At 53.3% G+C, this 17,458-nt stretch overlaps 1 protein-coding gene across 2 annotated transcripts in view; it reads left to right on the top strand.

Moving 5' to 3' along the window:
- Positions 1-17,458, top strand: part of PPL (periplakin) — a 43,157-nt gene that overhangs the window by 589 nt on the left and 25,110 nt on the right. The gene's annotated exons all lie outside the window — the stretch shown is intronic.

Raw genomic sequence — 17,458 nt, forward strand, 5'->3', positions numbered from 1 at the left:
GAACTGAGCTGGAAGTACAGGGGACTTCTGTGTCCCGGGGTCGCCCTTACGCTGGGGGTTCTCCTGAGACGGGAAGCACCGCAGGGGTGGACAGTGGTGTGTCGGGAGGACGCTACACCCAAGGCGGGGGCGCCGCAGGGGACTCAGGAAGTTTCGTCCAGGGGCTCACGGGGGAAGGGAAACTGAGCTGGGCTGGGGTGGGGGGCTCTCGCCAGCGCTTCTTGGAGAGCGCGCAGGTGCTCCTGGCTTGGTGGGGCTACAGGTGAGGGTGGTGCGTGGAGGGGCGGTGGTCTGTGTACCACCTGTGGCCGCTTTTCCCGGTACCTGCCAACCTGCCCTCCAGAGCTTCACCAAGAAAAACCCATGGGTGTGTGTGGGGTCGGTGGGTGGGGGGCACAGGCTGAGGCACCCCCCTTTCCCATGCCGGGGTTTGCGCGGTGGCTGGGCGTCATCGGAGCCTTCTTCTCACTGCACGACTTCCCAGGGGTGTGCCCCAGCCCAGAAACTGGCGGCGTGTCTGAGCCCCAGGTTCCCAGGGCGGCCTGGGAAGGGAATGACATGTCTTGATGTGTTTGCGTTGAGAGGGCAGCCCACGTCCGTTTTGATAAGCCTAATGTATTCATTTAATAACCGGTTTAGGGAAGCCTCTTGGAGATCCTGAGATTGAGGGAAGGGGTGGGACTTTGACCCTTGCAAATATGAGGTGGGGGCTCCTGGCTAGGAGGGTGCACTTTACGAAGCTTCATTCAGGTGAGAGACTCAGCGAATTGCACTGCCCACCTGCCTGGGAGTATACACCCTAACACGCTCTCACAGTGATCCTCACTCCCGTACAGGCCCAGAAGAAGGTGAGAAGACTCTGGCCAGGGCCCTCATGGCACTCCGGTGGTCCAGCCCAGGCAGACCCCTCAGACAGGTGCAGGCAGGCGGGGGGCACTCCATTAGTGTGAGTTCTAGCTTTTAAAGAAACTGCACTGCCCTGTGATTTCAGGGTCCCCCATCTCTCCTTTGGACTGTTTCAAGCTCAGAGGCATTTATTTTCCCCTCCAAAGTACCCCCCTCCGCAGCCTCCCCAGGCTTTCACAACCCCAGAGATTGGGCAGGGCCCTGAATGGTGTTCCTCTGTGGCTGAGTCCAGCTGGCTCTCAAACCTAGCTGGGGTCCAGTCCAGTCCCTGAGCTGCTCCCTGGAGCATTGCACAATCGCATACTCTATGCCAGCCACGGAGGACTGTTCTGTTTTCTCCCCACCAAGACTCGGGCCCCTCCAGTCCTTCACACATGCACACGCCCACACACCAGGAGATGGGCCAGGCCTCACCCTGCCCTCTACCTCCCCCATCCCTCCAGACTTGAATCCCTCCAGCTCTCTATCTGGTCCCCCTAACAGAAGGTTGGACTTAACAAGGTTATGATGAAATCATACGAGCTGGGAGGGTCTTGGCTTTCCCAACAGAGGATAGGAAGGAAGGAATTCCCATCCTTTATAGCTGCATGGACTCCAAGGGCCTAGGGTGGCAAGAACTCAGGCTGTACCCCTCTCCTGCCCCCTTTCCCCTCCCTGCACACTTCTGGCCTAAGACAGCCACCCTCTGCCCTTGGCTGACAGCTATTGATCTCAGATCTCAGCTTTGAGGTTTTTTTCTCCAGGAAGCCTTCCCGATTCTCTCCCCAGGATGGGATGAGTGACTCTTCCTTCGGGCTCCATGGCCTGGCACAGACGCAGTCCTGAGTAGGAGCCAGGTGCTTCCCTACCTGATCTCATCAGACCAGTGCATCCCCCTGCCCCTTCCCCTTGGTTGAGACAAGTTCATGGACTGGGTTGTGGGTTGGGGGACAGCGTCTTGCCCCGTTCTCACAGCAAGCATCTTCCGAGGGTCACCTGGTACCTAGCACTCTCCTTGTAGCCCTAAGATACGATCACTGGTCGTGGGGGCACTGACCCTCAATCTTTCACCCTGAGTTTTGGGGGGGCCTCCTTTGTCTGAGGGAGGGTGGGGTTGCCAGCATGGCGAGGTGGGTGGGAGCTCTCCCCGAGAGCAGAATGCCTCCCTTCTGATTCTGGCTTTGCCACATTTGCTGTAGGCACGTCAGGGAATTGCTCTGAGCCTCAGCTTCCTCATCCGCAAAGTAGGCATGGTGCAAATACATGTCTCCAGCATGAGGTCCTGGGGAGAGCAAATGTGACACTGGACAGAATGCCCCTAGCACACAGGAAGTACCCAGACAGAGGGTCAGCATCACTGCCTTCAGCGGAGGGGACCCGGGACCCAGAAGCCAGGCAGCCACAGAAGAGCCCTCGTGGAGAAAACCGCCCCTCCCTGTTTGTCCGCCTTTTAGCATCTGAAACTGGGGAGGGCCAGGACAGGTGAACCCCGCTGCTCCTGTCACCCTGGTTCCTAATAACAGGTGTGGGAGCTGATGTTCACACCTGAGCTAATGACAGGGTCAGGCCTGACAGTGCCAGTCACCGAGGATGAGCACTGGCGTCCAGCCCAGCAGGGAAGGTCTGGAGGGGACTTGCCCCCACCGTCCTGAACCCTGAACTATGGCTGAGAGTACAACCCCTACCGGCTGCCCCTTCCTGGTTATGGAACCCAGGGTGAGCTGCTTGGCCTCTGAGCTGGTGTTTCCTCCCCTGTAGAATAAGTGTAAGCATAGTTCCTGCTGGATGATATTGTTGGCATGAAGATTAAATGAAATAACACAGGGAAGGAGTTGAGAGTTCTAGAAGGTCTCAGTCTATGGCAGCTAGGATGATTATAACTATTGAACAAATGCAGATAATGCACCTACCATGTGCCTGGGATTGAACTGGATGCTGAAGGACAGGCTGTGCACTGCACAACTCCAGGGCCCCTGCTCCTGGGGGGTGGAGGAGACACTGACAATCTCCTTGTACTTGATGGAGTTATGCTTAGTTACTAGCAAGGTTACAGGACTGTGTCCTGGTGGTGGAACATAGAGCTTGATAGACGAGGTCTCTAGCCCATCAGCTCTGGTGCCCCTGACTGGTCTGAAGTAAGAGCTGTCAGGGTTTAGGGTGGAGACCTAGGAGATCAGGCAGGACTGCCTGGGAAGGTGTCCAACCTGTCATGAGGAGGAGTGGAATGGTTAAAATCCAGCTCTGGGGTTATGTTGAATTCTGCCTCCCTTTGATTTTGGCAAAGAAATTTGGCCTCACAGAGCCTCAGCTTCCTTGTCTGTAAAATGGGACTAATTTTGCCCCTCCACCCAGACCTGGGTCCCAGCAAGCACCCAGCAGCTTGGCCTCACCTCTCAACCTCACCTGGGTTGCTTCCTGCAGGAATTGCCCCGTCTTAATGAGGAGGACCCTGTGTGGGAGGTCGGACCCAAGGCTTTAAGGGCTGGTGAAAAGGGTGCCTGCCCTCTTGGAAGCCGGCTAGGGTACCCCGTGCCTTTTGGTGGTTAAGAGCACAGAGTCTGATGTCAGCCAGGTGTGAGTTCAAGCCCTCTCTTTGCCTCGCCTGACTGTGTGACCTTGGGCAGGTCACTTAACATCTCTGAGTCTTAGATTATTCTTCTACGAAATGGGAGTGATGATAGCAACCCCCAGCTGGTGAGGTTGCTGGGTGCCCATCCCCAGACCCGGCTCAGCAGTGATTGCTCAGTAAACTCTAGCAGCCGGTACCAATAAGCACACACTATTAAGGGTAAGGATAGTGTTCAGCTCAGAGCTGACCAGGCAGCTGGCCTTCTCTTCCCGGGTGGGGCAGGACATCAGCCGACTCTCATCCATTCACCTCAACATTCATGGGGCCCCCACCTTAAGTAGATCCATGGAGATACACCTGTGCTTTGATCAGTGACAGCCAGAAGGCCTGAACAATTTGGGGAGGGTTCTGCATCAAAGCCCACCTCCCACCACATGGGGGACTTGGACTGGAGTGATCCACCAAGCTATTTCTCAAGCACCTGCTGTGTGCCCAGCACGGCCGTGTTTGCGGCGGCGTCTTATTCCGACACCCTGCCAGCCAGGCTGGTGTTGGTGTCTCATTTCACAGAGGGTAACACTGAGGCCAAGAGTAAAGGCACTCACCTCAGGCTCATAGCTCACAGGTGGCCGATGCTGGTGGCCCAGGAGCCCTTGGGAAGGGAAACTAGGTCTTCCCACCCACACCTGGGTCTGGTGGCAGCTGTCTCCAGGGACTGCCCCAGGCCAGATGGTGGAGTCACTGGCTTTTGTATTCCCTGACTCCGCCCCAGCAATCCTGTCTGCTTCCCCTCTCTCTGGCTTTGCCCTCACTTGCCCAGTTCTCCTCTTGGCAGAGGGAAGACCTGATAAATTAGATTCAGAACGGAACAGCACTGAACCTTTAGAATGGCTGCTAATGGTGGCATTTCAAGCTTGTCAGGGGCAATCATCTGGGGACAGGAAGTTTTGGGGGGAGAGCCTTAGCTCAATTCATACCATTTAGGCAATACCCTAAGGAGGGTGAGAGGCACCCAGAGGGGCCTGGGCATTGCGGAGAAACTGCCTTTAAGAGCATTCCAAGTCTCCTTGTCAAGGGAGGAGGGCCTGGGCTTCCCAGCTCCCTTCTACTCCATGCAGGGCCACCTGCCACTCTCCTGGCTTGCCTGCCCCAGCCTGTCTCTGGAGCGGGAAAAGGGAAATGGCCTCTGGTCTTTGTTCTCTCTGCTTTTGGTGGGCCTTCTGTGTTTCAGCCTCCTGAGCCTGGGAAGGGAGGCCCCTGGTGCCCCAGGCAGGAGGTTGCTGTCTGCAGAGGCCAGCCCTGCATTGTCCTCTGGTTTGCCTTGCTTATCCTTGCCTAGCTAGCAGCCCATGCCCTCTTGCCTGCATACTTGCGGTAGCCTCGTCACAGTTCCTGCTTCCACCCTGACACCTTAGTCCTTTCTCCCCATGGCTGCCGGGGAACTCTTTGCAAGATGCAAATCCGATCCTGTCCCCCGCTGCTTAGCCCTTGCCCCTGGGTTCCCTTTGCTCTCAGGCCCTGGTTGCTGCAGCCCTGCACAGGTGTGCCCCTCACCCTGTCCTTTCCACATTGCATCCGACCACGTGGCCTTGGCCCATACTGTTCCTCCTGCCTGGAATGCTCTTCCCACCCCTCTTGGCTCATTTCTTTTCGTCTTTCTTGGTTGGTCTCTGTTCCTTAGGCCCTCTCTAACCTCTTGTCTTGCCCATCTCCTTGGTCCTTATCCCAGTAGCCATTTGACTCTAACCCTTTGACCAGATGGTGATGGATTTCTCCCCACCAAGAGACTGGCTGGTATAGCATATGCGCTGAATAAATGCATGAATGAATGAATGAACGAATGAGGGTGAGCCATGGAGGACTGCTAAGATTCTCTCCCTCCTTAAATCCCTCACAAAACACACACTGGTGCGGGGACACACACACACACACACACACACACACACACACACACACACACACACACACTGACCAGGAAGGTGGGGGCGGGGGTTGGGGGGGGCAGAATGTGAGGGCCTGAACAGAGAGTGCCACTGACCCCTGTCTTCATCCAGCCACCTTCTGTGTGCTCAGTAAACAGGCAGCAGCGATGCAGGGTGGTAAGTGCTGAGACAGTGAAGGCCACGGGGCCCAGAGCTGGCAGAGGGCTCCTGGAGGACCTGTGGGAGGTGGGTGGATGAAGCGAGCCCGGAGGGGCAGGAGGCGGGGTAGGCAGGCATCCATGCTCATAAGCCTGAAAAGTCATTGGTGAACAAAGTTAATGAAGGAGACAGAGTACATTTATGTATGTTTTAAAAAACATTCGTACAAAGCAATACCATGTTTCTGGAGGCAGACACAAGGATGTAGTGGAAAGCCTGAAATGGGCTTAGGAGGAAACCAGCAGCTCCCGAATTACCCTCCCCCAGAGGAGGGGGCGGAAGGGATAATGAACGATAACATTATATTTCTTTGTCAACAAAATCCACAGCAAATATGGCAGCATGGGAACATCAGCCAAGTCTTGGTGGTAGGATTCTTTCCTGGACTTTTCTGCATGCTTGAGCAAGATCGTGAGTTTTCAGGTCTTTTAAAGTGAGGAGGGGGATGGGCAAGGAGAGCTGGCAGCAGGGACAGCGTGCGCTGGAGCCCGGAAGGGAGCCTGGTGTTCTGTGTCTCAGAGTCCAGTCAGTAGTGGGAGAAGCAGCCTTGGGGAGAAAGAGGAGGGGAGCCCGGGACAGACAGGTCCTGAGGCCAGACAAGCACGACTGGAAGGCAAGCAGGACGGTTTGGGATCAGGAGACACAGATGGAAAGTCTCAGGAAGGCAGCAGGGGTACTGGTACTTGTATGAACATACAAGAGGCTCAAGGTTGAGTCCTGGCTTGGAGTGGCTCCCCTAAATTATGATTTTGTTGCGTTTCTTGGGTAATACTACCCTGATCTCTCTCTTTCAGGTGGGGCTCAGAGTTTCAGTAGCCTGCCCAGAGACTCTGAATTGCTTTCACACGGGCGTTCTGAGCTGGGAGCGGGCACGCTGGCCACCAGAGTGTCCCAGCTGGCCACCTGAACCCCCCTTTCCTGGGCGAAGGGTTTGTTAGGTCTTATAACTGCACACCAGCTGCCCCCTGGCCAGCAGCTCCATCTGTGCCCGCTGACCCCAGAAGGCTGCATGGCTGCAAGAAAACTGTCATGTGTAGAATTCCTTGCTGCCCCAGCGGCCTGGGCTCGGATTTCAGATTCATAGCTTTTCTGGTTTTTACTTCTCCGTCCTGGGCTTGGGGACATAGTGGTTCCAACTGAAAGTTGAGGAAGGATTCTGAGTTTGTGCCAGGAGCTGAGAGGTCTCAGTCCTGCAGCCCCAGATCAGGGGCTTGACTTTTCAAGTATAAAATGGGCAACCAAACCCCACTGTTGCTGAGGGGGCAGCCGAGGCCCAGGGGCAGGAACAGAGGGCATGCTGGGTGAAGTAGAAAGAGCCTGAGTTTGGGAGTTGCAGACCCGCCCTTCCGGCCCAGCTGTGCCACTTGTCAGCTGTGCTGCAGCCACATTCCCACCCTTCTCTGGGCTTAAGGAGGGCAGTGACTTTGAGTGCTGTGCAATGACTCCCATCCCCCTAAGAACAGTTCCAGCCACACGTAGCACTCAGTAAACAGTGGCGGCAGGTCTCTCTTGAATCTGTGAATTGGAGGAGTGTGAGGTGGTGGAGAATACTGGAGAGAATGGGTGTGCAGCACCAGGGACGTAATAGGTGCTTAACATATGGAGCCTGACACTCCTGGTCTTGAATCCAGAATGACGTCCTGACACCTGGGGGCACCGAGATTGGCTTGCGCCCCGTTTAAACCTTGCAAAAATCTTTTAAGATTAGCCCTGGTGTTACCCAAGGCAGCTTGAACTTCTGCGTGTGGGTAAGGAGAGCCTGAGAGCACACGCCTGACATGGGCCTGGAGGTAGGGTGGCTTTCCTGGGCTTTCCTGGGCGGAAGATTAGGCGGTGAAACGGATCTGTAGTTACTATACCAGCAATCTTCTCTGTTTAGGATGTACTTCCCCAGGATTAATAGCTGGGTGTGTAGGATTTTACTGTCTAATTACCATGGAAGTTTCTAGTAAGGAGAGTATCAGTCAATTCACCAATCAATCTGGTATTTACTGGATGCTTCCTGTGTACTGCTTTCTTACAAGACTTCCTTCCTGTAAAGATCTGGGGATTCCTCCTCAATCTTCTCCCCTAAACCCTGTGACACATTACCGTGATTCGTTTCTGGGTTCCCAGCCCTGGCTGCACGTCAGACTTGTCTGGGGAGTTTAAAAGTGATGTCCAGGCCCTGTCACAGACCGATTAAGTCAGAATCTCTGGGCTGGGGCCCACGCTTCAGTCTTTGGATATGTAGCCAGGGGTGCGAACCCCACATTTACACTGATTACTTTGATCCGTCTTGTCCTTGAGGTGCACACACTTTGCTTTCCCTTTGCTGTAGCAGCTGCCTGATCTTTTGTGCCATATTCCTTTACTCTCAGCGTTCCTGTATCATTCTGTTTCAGGTATGTGTCTTATAAAAGGGCACAGAGCTGGCTTTCATGTTGTGTTTGTATTCTCACCTGAGAGTCTTCTCTTTTAACAGAAGAGTTTGACTCATTTATGTTTATTGTAATAACTGATGTGTTTGGACCTTCCCCTGCCATGTTAGCTTGTGTTTCCTATTTATCATGCTTTCTCTTGTGTTTCTTTTTGGCTCTTTTCCTGCATTTTATTGGGTCAAACTATATTTTCACAATTAAGTTAGGGTATAAAGCCTGAATGGGGACAGAGTGGATGAAAATACCCTAACCCAGGCAATCTGAATCTTTGCAATTATAGTCATTGGGGTGTTTTTCTTCATCCTACTTACTAGGTTATAAACCTTTGGGTGCCTGGGTGGCTCATTTGGTTGGGTGTCTGCCTTTGGCTCTGCCTTTGGACATGACCCTGGGGTCCTGGGATCAAGTCCCATGTCGGGCTCCCTGCTCAGCAAGGAGTCTGCTTCTCCCTCTTTTCTCTGCCTGTTGCTCCGTCTGCTTGTGCTTGAGCCGCTCCCCCCATCAAATAACTAACTAACTGACTAAATAAATAAATAAATAAAATCTTTAAAAAAATAAACCTTTGGATTTACCTATCTTTGGGGGAGGGTGCCCTTAATTCCAGGCCCTGCATAGGTTTGGAGTTCAATAAACAAGTGTTGGATTGAGCAGACGTTTGATAGCATGTTAACAACTCCTGTCTCGGGTTGGTAATGGAGAAGCGGCTGTCCCCAGGGCCTGTAAGAGGGGCAGAAAGATGACAAGGAGTTGGGGGTGGGGGTGAAAGTTTTTTCGGCAGTGACTGACTATCTAGAAAATGGCCGGGGTGACAGCAGGCACTAGTCCAGTGGCCCCAGGCAAGTTGCACCCCCTCCCAGCTTCAGTCTGTTCCCTGGGAGCAATAATAGTACCAACCTGCAGGGGTGGTTATGAGGATCAAAGTGGAAACATGTGTCAGGCGTTGGGGCAGGGTACAGCCCGGGGAGGTGTTCGCTCTGTGCTGATTCCTTTCCCCAAAAGGCCTGCTCAGAGGGACAGATAGGGATCCCCTCATGGTGGCATCTTAGGAAAACGGCTGAGTCACTTGCCACCACTATTACTCAACTACTGGGATAAATTGTACCCAGGCAGATGCCAGCAAGATGTAAATCACTGGGCCTCCCCTGAGTGGCGAACGCCTTGCTGCTTCGTCCTGTCTCCCCAGTGTCTCCCTGTCATTTTGTGGATTGGTATTAATGTCACCCTTGTTCTGAGAAGGTGGCTCTGGAGCCTGTTCCAATCCTGGCACCACCACTTCCCAGCTGTGTGACCCTGGGTGCGTTTCTCATCCCCTCTAAGCTGTAGTTGTCTTCATCTGGAAAATGGGATAGGAATTGGGGCCATGCTTTCAAAAGTCTGCTCAGTTCAATACCTATTTATTGAGCCCCAAACCCATGCAGGGTCTGGAATTAAGGGCAACAAAGAGCCCCCTGAAAGATGAGTGCATCCTGGGGCGCCTGGGTGGCTCAGTTGGTTGAGGAGCCGACTCTTGGTTTTAGCTCAGGTCATGATCTCGTGGTCGTGTGATCAGTGAGATCCAGCCCCACGTCAGGCTCTGTGCTCAGTGTGGAGTCTGCTTCAGATTCTCTCTCCCTCTCCCACTTGGGCTCTCTTTCTCTCTCTAGAACAAATAAATAAATCTTAAAAAAAAAAAAAAGATGAGTACGTCCTTATTGTCCAAAAGTTTATAGTCTAATAGGCAGGATTAAGAAAAGTGCCCATTGGGGGCACCTGGCTGGCTCAGTTGGTGTAGTGTGGGACCTCTTGATCTCAAGGTTGTGAGTTCGAGCCCCACGTTGGGTGTAGAGATTACTTAAAACCAAAATCTTAAAAAAGAAGTGCCCAATGACTGTAAGGGTACCTTTCTCCCAGGACTGCAAGATTTCAGTGGATCTTGTGAAGGGGCTGAGGGGGTGATAGGTACCTAGCAGGTGCTCTCAGTGTTTAGCAATCATTTCCTGAGTGCCTACTGTGTGTGCCTTTGTGTCTGGGACAGGACAGATGTCTGGGAGGGAGGGACAAAAGAAAATGGGGGTGGAGGTCCACCTAGCACCAGAGGTAAGCCTCCCAGCAGGTCTGGATGTCCCCAGAGAGCTGCTCCTGCCCTGGCTGGCCCTAGAGGCAGGCAGGACCTAGAAGAGGATGACCCTGGCCAGCAGGCAGCCAGGCCCCTGTTCTGGGCTCTGGGAAGGGTGAGGCTGGTTCTTGGGAGAGGTGTGCACTCCTATGCATTCCAGACATTCCAAAGCTGACGGCTTCTGCCCACCCTTACCCTGCTCCCGTGCACACCCAATGAAACAGAATTAACCCCCAAAGGGAGGGACGGTAAACGTGATCAAGGGCAACGTGGGGACTGACTCAGGCCTGGAAGGCTAGGTGGTCCAGGCCGAGGAGGAAGGGCAGTTCCCACTAGAGGAGACTTGTGCCCACCACTTCCTGTCTGTACACACAGAGAAAGTTGAGTTATGACTGTTGGGGGACAGAGCAGTTCTAGGCAGGCAGGGACAGCTGGGGACAGGGTCTTATGGCAGGGCTGCAGCACCCCTCTGGGGGTGTGATCTCTGCCCCAGACTGGCAGGTCCTGAAAGAGGCCAGGGCAGGAAAGAGGCTGTTCTCCCAGCCTGAATGGAGGGATGGCGGGGAGCGAGCCAAATGCCCCTGGCTCTGCCCTGTGGGCAAAGATGTTGCAGCTCTTGGGGCCTGGGAAAGGGCTTTGGGCTGTGGTTTACGTGCCCCGGCCCTCTGCACCCAGGTACCATGCTCTGCTGGGTGCAGCTGAGAGCCCTGGAATGTTTTGAAGTCAGGCAGCCAGGAATCTGTAAACCAGACCTGGCCTTGGGGCAGGTGTCTGGACAACCTGTGTAGGTCTGGTGGGAGAGTAGCAGAGAGCAAAAGAGATGATCATTTATTGAGGGTCCCTAGGTACCAGGTTCTGAGCAGGACCACTAGATACTCTGAGCATCCATTGCCTTTATTGTGGCAGAACCGATGGGCTTAGAGCAAAGTGGCCGGAAGCCACAGAATCCCGTAAAACTGCGCCGTTCTACTTGGGAACCACGAGGTACGTGAGGTGTGCTTGGAGCAAGCTGAGATGTGCTGTAAGTTAAAACTACATGCCAGGCTTCAGAAGACATAATATGAAAAAGGAACGTAAAATATCGCATTAATAATGTTCGGTCGACTACCTGTCAAAATAATTTCTTAGCTATATTAAGTTAAATAACATAGCGTGTAAAAATTAAGTTCACCTGTTTCTTTTGACTTTTTTCATGTGGCTGCTGGAAAAATTTAAACCGCGAACGTGGCTTACGGCCTCTTTCTACGGGACAGCTGTGGCCTTGAACGCAAAGCGACATAGTATGAGCCCCCACTTGGGGACGTTTCCCACCTATGAAATGTGTCATTCTGTTTGCCACTCCCCAAGTAGACACCATAACCCTATTTATGGATGAGGACCTTAAGGTCGGTAGGAGAAACCGCACGTTTGGTTACGCCAGACACCGGCGCAGCTCATTGCACTGTTGCTGGGATGAGCATCACGTTCGCGCAGTCCTGAGCCTTGGCCATGTGACTGCCACATCCAAAGTGGTTTACAAGGATTATCTCCTTGAATTGTCTCAACCCTCTGGGGTGGGACAGATTCTTATCACCATTTCACAGGTGAGCAAATAGGCAGAGAGAGGCTAAGGAGCCTGCCCAGGTCAAAGCAACACCAGCCCCTGTGTTCTTTCCCTGTGCCAGGATGACTCAGTTTCCCTCCCTGCAGGCAGGAGAGAAAGGAAAATGGCCCAACTGGTTCAGCATGACTTGGGCACGGAGAGCTGAAGGCAGCAAGGGGGGGCTCTCGCTGCTAGCTGGAGGGTTGGCCATCGTGGTGTCCTGGAGGGCCTGGGTCTCTCCTGGAGGTAGGAGGCTGGGAAACAGGTCCTTCCGGTGGCTGCTGAGCTTGGGAAGGAGATAGACTGAGTGGGTCAGCTGGGCATGCAGTTACTAAGCCAAGTCTTAGCCGGGGTGGTCCTGGAGGTGATTCACACACAGAGACCCACCCCGAGTCCCAGCTGGTAGAAGGGCCCTGAGGCAGAAAAGACTGGGCATGGGGGTGAGGTCTGGGGGTCCTGTGGGCCATGGGCAGGAGTGTGAGCTCTATTCTCAGAGCATTTGGGAGCCCTGGCAAGTTGGAGGCCAGAAAGCGGTAAGATCAGGTTGCATTGTTGAAATGTGCGGAAGCTGCCTGGGGGCAGCGAGGGTCTGGGCACAAGGAGACAGTTGGGGGTGGCTGTTGCACTGGTCCAGGTGAGAGGTAGCAACCTTGATCAGGTTGAGACCTTAGGGCAAAGGGAGGATGGAGGCACAGGAGCTCTGCTCCCAGGTGGAACCGGGGAAGGGAAAGGCAGGGATCCGGGGCGGTTCTGGGGCTCTGCCTGGACAGCCAGGTAGACGGGCCCTCCCTGCCCTTCCTGCCCTCCCGCTCTGCGGTTTCCCTCCTACAGATGGGGGAGAGTTCCCAGGACAGCCGAAATCCTGCGGTGGAAACACACCATAGCCTTCAAATCCCAAACCTGGTTCTAAGCCCAAACCCAAGACCAGGCCTGGGATCCGAGTCCTCCCAGCAGCCTCACTACCTATGTATGTACACCAGCCTCTCCCTGCAGGGATTGGAGTAGACGTTTCCAAATATTGACGTTACTTGCAAATTTCCCATGCCTGGGCGAGGCGACAGCCGCAGGAAGAAGTCAGAGCAAGTCTTGGCTTGTGTGAGGATCAGTGTGAATGGTGTGGTGGCCTGGGGTCTTTTTCTTTTTCTTTTTTTTTTTTTTTTTTTTGAGCTCGCCAATGCCAGTGGGTTCTGCCATCAGGCCTCAGCTGCTGGCTTTTATCATTTCCTTAAAAGGAGCCCGGATCCCTGGATAGTGACCCCACGTGGAACCAGAGAGCCTGGGCTCTCCCATACAGCAGCGCGCTCTTATGTAAGCCCTGGCCAAGCCCTGTGGCATGCATATTGCGACTGACAGATGGGGAAACTGAGGCTCAAAGAGGCTAAGGAATTCACAGCTTAGAAAGGACTGAGTCAGGATTCAAATGCGGGCCAGCTGCCTTCTATCTGGGTGCTTGACCATCAGGCCACACTGCCCCTCCGGCTGGGGAAAAGGGCAAGGAGCACCTGCACAAAATTAAAGCAGGAAGAGGTAGGCAGCAGGATGGGGGTGGGTGAGGGTCCCCTGAGATGCCTGTGTTCTCTTTTCCTGCCCACATACTCCATCTGTGGTGTCTAGCTGGCAGATGCCACCTCTGTCCCCACTAGTCTGGATGGCACCCCTGCTGGCCCGCTGACCAGCTCCCCACATTGCTGCTGACCTCCCGGGCTTGAGTGGCCACCAGCAGAGTGGGTTGGACTGTGGTTATTGAGTTTCTAACTCCTGGTGATAGAATGGGGTACCTGATGCCATTGAAAGCTCTCAGGCTCTCTCCCTGCGGTTCCAGGGCTCCGAGAATATCCTGCGACACAAAGAGGCACCTGTTCCAGGCTGGCGCCTGCAGGCTCAAACCCAAAAGGCCCTTGTTTGTCCCCTAGTGTGTCCTCAAGCCCAGCCTAGGGCTCGGATGAGATGCCAGGCAGCCCCTGGGCGGCCTGCACCCCATTTTTCCCTCATGCCTACAGTCTCATATGCAGATGGGGCCATGTAAACAGGGTTTTTTGGCATACCTTGGACAGGACCCTGGGCCTCCTGGGCCCATGCGAGACCCTGGCTTCCTCAGCCCAGGAGAAGAAAATGAGGGCTGATTCTCTGGAGAAACGGGCCCAAATCTGCCTGTGACCCCTCCAACCTGGCTTGTGCAACCCACACAGCAGCACCTGGGCTGGGCTGGGCCGAGGGGGCCGTCGTGGGGACAGCGAGTCCCGAGTTCCACCAGCTTCTACCAGGTGGGGTCTTGGGTCACGGCGCCCCATCTCCTCTCTGCCTGTCCACAGGTGGGTGTCCTAGATGCCATTCCCATCACCAAAATGTCCTGTAGGGGTTTGCTGGAAAACCCAGAAATCTGGAAGGAAACTTTAAACTTGTTTAAACTATAAACTTGTTTCTAATTCCCCAGTTTTTCCCTAATGTCCTTTTTCTGATCCAGGACCCCACGTCGCATTCAGTGGTCCCATCTTCTCAGGCTCCTCCAGGCTGACGGTAACTCAGTCTTATCTTTCGTGACCTTGACACCTCTGAAGAGGGCTGGTCAGGTGTTCTGTAGACTGTCCCTCGATTCCTGCTTGTCTTCTGGCCCCTAGCCGTGATATGGAGGTCATATACTCAGAAGGGTTCCAGGGAGGCCATCTTGCGTCCTCCTTGGTCCCTGGTATCAGGTGTTCCGCCGTGTTGATATGTCTTCCCCCCTGGGGGTGTGAACCTTCTGTCCTCTCCACTGTGAACTTACTGATTTTCAGAAGACACCTCTTTTACAGGACCAAGCACCCCTGGCAAGCAGGAGCCCACAGGCAGAACCCCACACACAGCTCGGGGAGCCACATAAGGGCTCAGGTGCATTGTGAATGGTACCCCCTGCGGGGACTACAAGTGCAATGAATACGTGTTGTGTGAATGAGCGGTCATCCTCAACACGTGTGAGGCCCCTACAATGCGCAGGGAAATTCTAGGTCCTTCACCCAACAGTATTTGTTGGATGTCTCCTACGTGCCCCGCGCTAGTTAGGCATGGTGACACCATGGACTTTCCACTTGTGAACCTAAATGATCTCTAATCTGCTGTTGGGACTCCAGACGCTGCCCTGAACCTCCAGCTCAGTCCTTGACCCCCAAAGTGGTCTTTGAAACTCAATTCAGGTGTTTCCAGAAGTGCCCCTGGCCTCTCCCCCACCCACCTCACTTAACTAAGTGGGATGGACTATTCCCATTTTACAGATGGTAAAATGGAGGTTCAGAAACATAAAGTAGCTCCTCCAAGGTTTGAACCTTGTCTGACTCAGGCACCAGCTGCCTCCTGTCTGACCTTGGGTAGGTGCCCTTTGCTTCTGAGGGCCTCGGTTTGCTCATCTGTGTGATGAGCAGGTGGGGCTGGATGACTTCCAAGCCACCTTCTAGTACCAAAGGCCACTTGCCGTGAGAACCTCTGTGCTAAACTTCTGAGTAAGTGGAGGGGGGCCGGGTGTGTCTCTCTTCTAGCATGTTTTTCAGACCCGCCTCCCGTCTCGGGCCAGGGTGGGGGGGGCGCATCAGCTTTCCTGGCTCTGCCAGTGATTGTCGTCTCTGTAGGTGGGACAGGACTGGATGAGGGTGGTGGGGAAGGGCTGTATCTTGGTCTCCATCAGTCGGGCTGATGCCCTGTCTGGCTGCCCCCGTGGGTCTTATTAGTGAGACGAAAAGCTGGACTGGCCAGGCCAGTTCCCAGTCCTTTTGGGATCTGTCCCCACTCCCTGCAGGTTCCTGACCTGCCCAGGTTCCTTCATTCCTGGCCAGAATCCAGAACCCTGTGGGGCCTCTCATTTGGGACCCCAAACCCAAAAGGCAAAAGTACTAGGCCTGTGCCCCAGAGGCCTGGATTAGAACCCCAGCTCTCCTTGTTTCCTGGCAGTGGGACTGTGGCCAAGTTAGTGAATCAGTGCCTCAGTTTCCCCATCTGTAAAATTGGAGAACAGTGCAACTTTAGCAGTGGTAGGATTAAAGGGGATTCATCTATATGTGACTTGCTTAGCACTGGTGAGCACAGGGTCAATTCTGTGTGTAATTAGCATCTTCTAGGCAGCTGGACGTAGCATGGAGCTGGTCTAGCCTCCGTGGAAAACAGGACAGAAGGCAGGAAGAAGGCTCAAGGGGGTGGGGGAAGAAGAAACAAGCCCCTATCACTTAGAAATGGCACTTGCCAACTTTCTGGTATCAGCTTTATAGAGATATAACTCACATAGCATACCATTCACTCATTTAAAGTATACAATTAAATGGTTTTAAGTATATTTACAGCATTACCCAACTATCACCACAAACAATTTTAGAACATTTTCATCACCCCCAAAAAGACACCCCATACCCTTCAGGGTTCAGTTGCCAGTCCTGCCCCCAGCCCCAGCACTACTAATCTGCTTCTGCTTCTTTGGATTGGTCTATTCTAGATATTTAATGTAAATGGAATCCTACTATATGTGACCTGTTGTGTCTGGCTGCTTTCACTTGGTGTAATGGTTTTATGGTTCACCCACGTTATAGCAGGTGCCAGTGCTTCATTCCTTTCTTTGCTGAGTGATAGTCCATTGTACAGATACTCCACATTTTGATTATCCATTCATCGGTTGATGAACACTTGCGTTGTTCCCACTTTTTGGCTGTTGTAAATAGTGCTGTTATGAACATTTGTGTTTTGTTCAAGTTTTTGTGTGGGCCTATGTTTTCATTTCTCTTGGGTAGATACTTAGGAGTGGAATTACTGGGTCATGTGTCAACTTTATGTTTAACTTTTTGAGGAACTTCCAGACTGCTTTCCAAAGCAGCTGTACCATTTTACGGTTCCCACCCTCTATGAGTAAGGGTTCTGATTACTGCATAACCTTGTCACCAAATCGTTACAGTCTGTCTTTTTGATTATTGCCATCCTTGTCAGTGAGAAGTGGTATCCCATTGTGGTCTAGGGCACTTGGCAGTCCATGCCTAGGATGTGTTAGGAGCCCTGCAGGATTGTCACATGGGGTTGCTAATGGCATGGACTTGGGGGCCAGCCTGGGTTGGAATTCTGGCTCTAACATTTAATTACTGTGTAACTTTGGGAAAACTACTGAAACTCTCTGGTCTTCGATTTCCACTTCTGTTAAGTGGGGACAATAATAAGATGACCAACTGGGCCAACATCTACCTCATAGGATTGTAATGAAGGTTAAGAAATGAGCGGAGATCCCAGAGTCCTGGGATCGAGCCCCACATCAGGCTCCTCCCCTGGGAGCCTGCTTCTGCCTCTCCCACTCCCCCTGCTTGTGTTCCCTCTCTCGCTGGCTGTCTATCTCTGTCAAATAAATAAATCTTAAAAAAAAAAATGAGCGGAGAGCATGGCATGTGGAAAGTAAATACAAGCTCATACTATTCTGGTGATGGTAGTGGTTGCTGTATGTGTGCTTGTGATTTTCCCAGCACCCCCGTGAGTAGCTGTGAGCCCAGTATTAGATGAAGTGGCCTCTGGAGCAAGATTGCCTGAGCAGAGAGTCCATTTACAAGGTGTATGACGCTGGGCAAGCACCTTGACATCTCTGAGCCTTGGTTTCCTATAAATTCTCTGTAAAGGGGCACACAACCCTCCCCCGGGGCTTAGGGTGTGGATATTGTTGAGGCATTGCCTATGGACATGTCTGATGTCTGGTGAAGCATGTGCAGGAAGTGTCAAATTACTATGATGCCTTGGCAGGCATCCCCCGTAGACAAATGGAGAAACGAGGGTGAG

Source organism: Ursus americanus, chromosome 2 (assembly GCF_024610735.1).
Source record: "Ursus americanus isolate L20-20 chromosome 2, mUrsAme1.1.p, whole genome shotgun sequence".
Taxonomy (NCBI): domain Eukaryota; kingdom Metazoa; phylum Chordata; class Mammalia; order Carnivora; family Ursidae; genus Ursus; species Ursus americanus.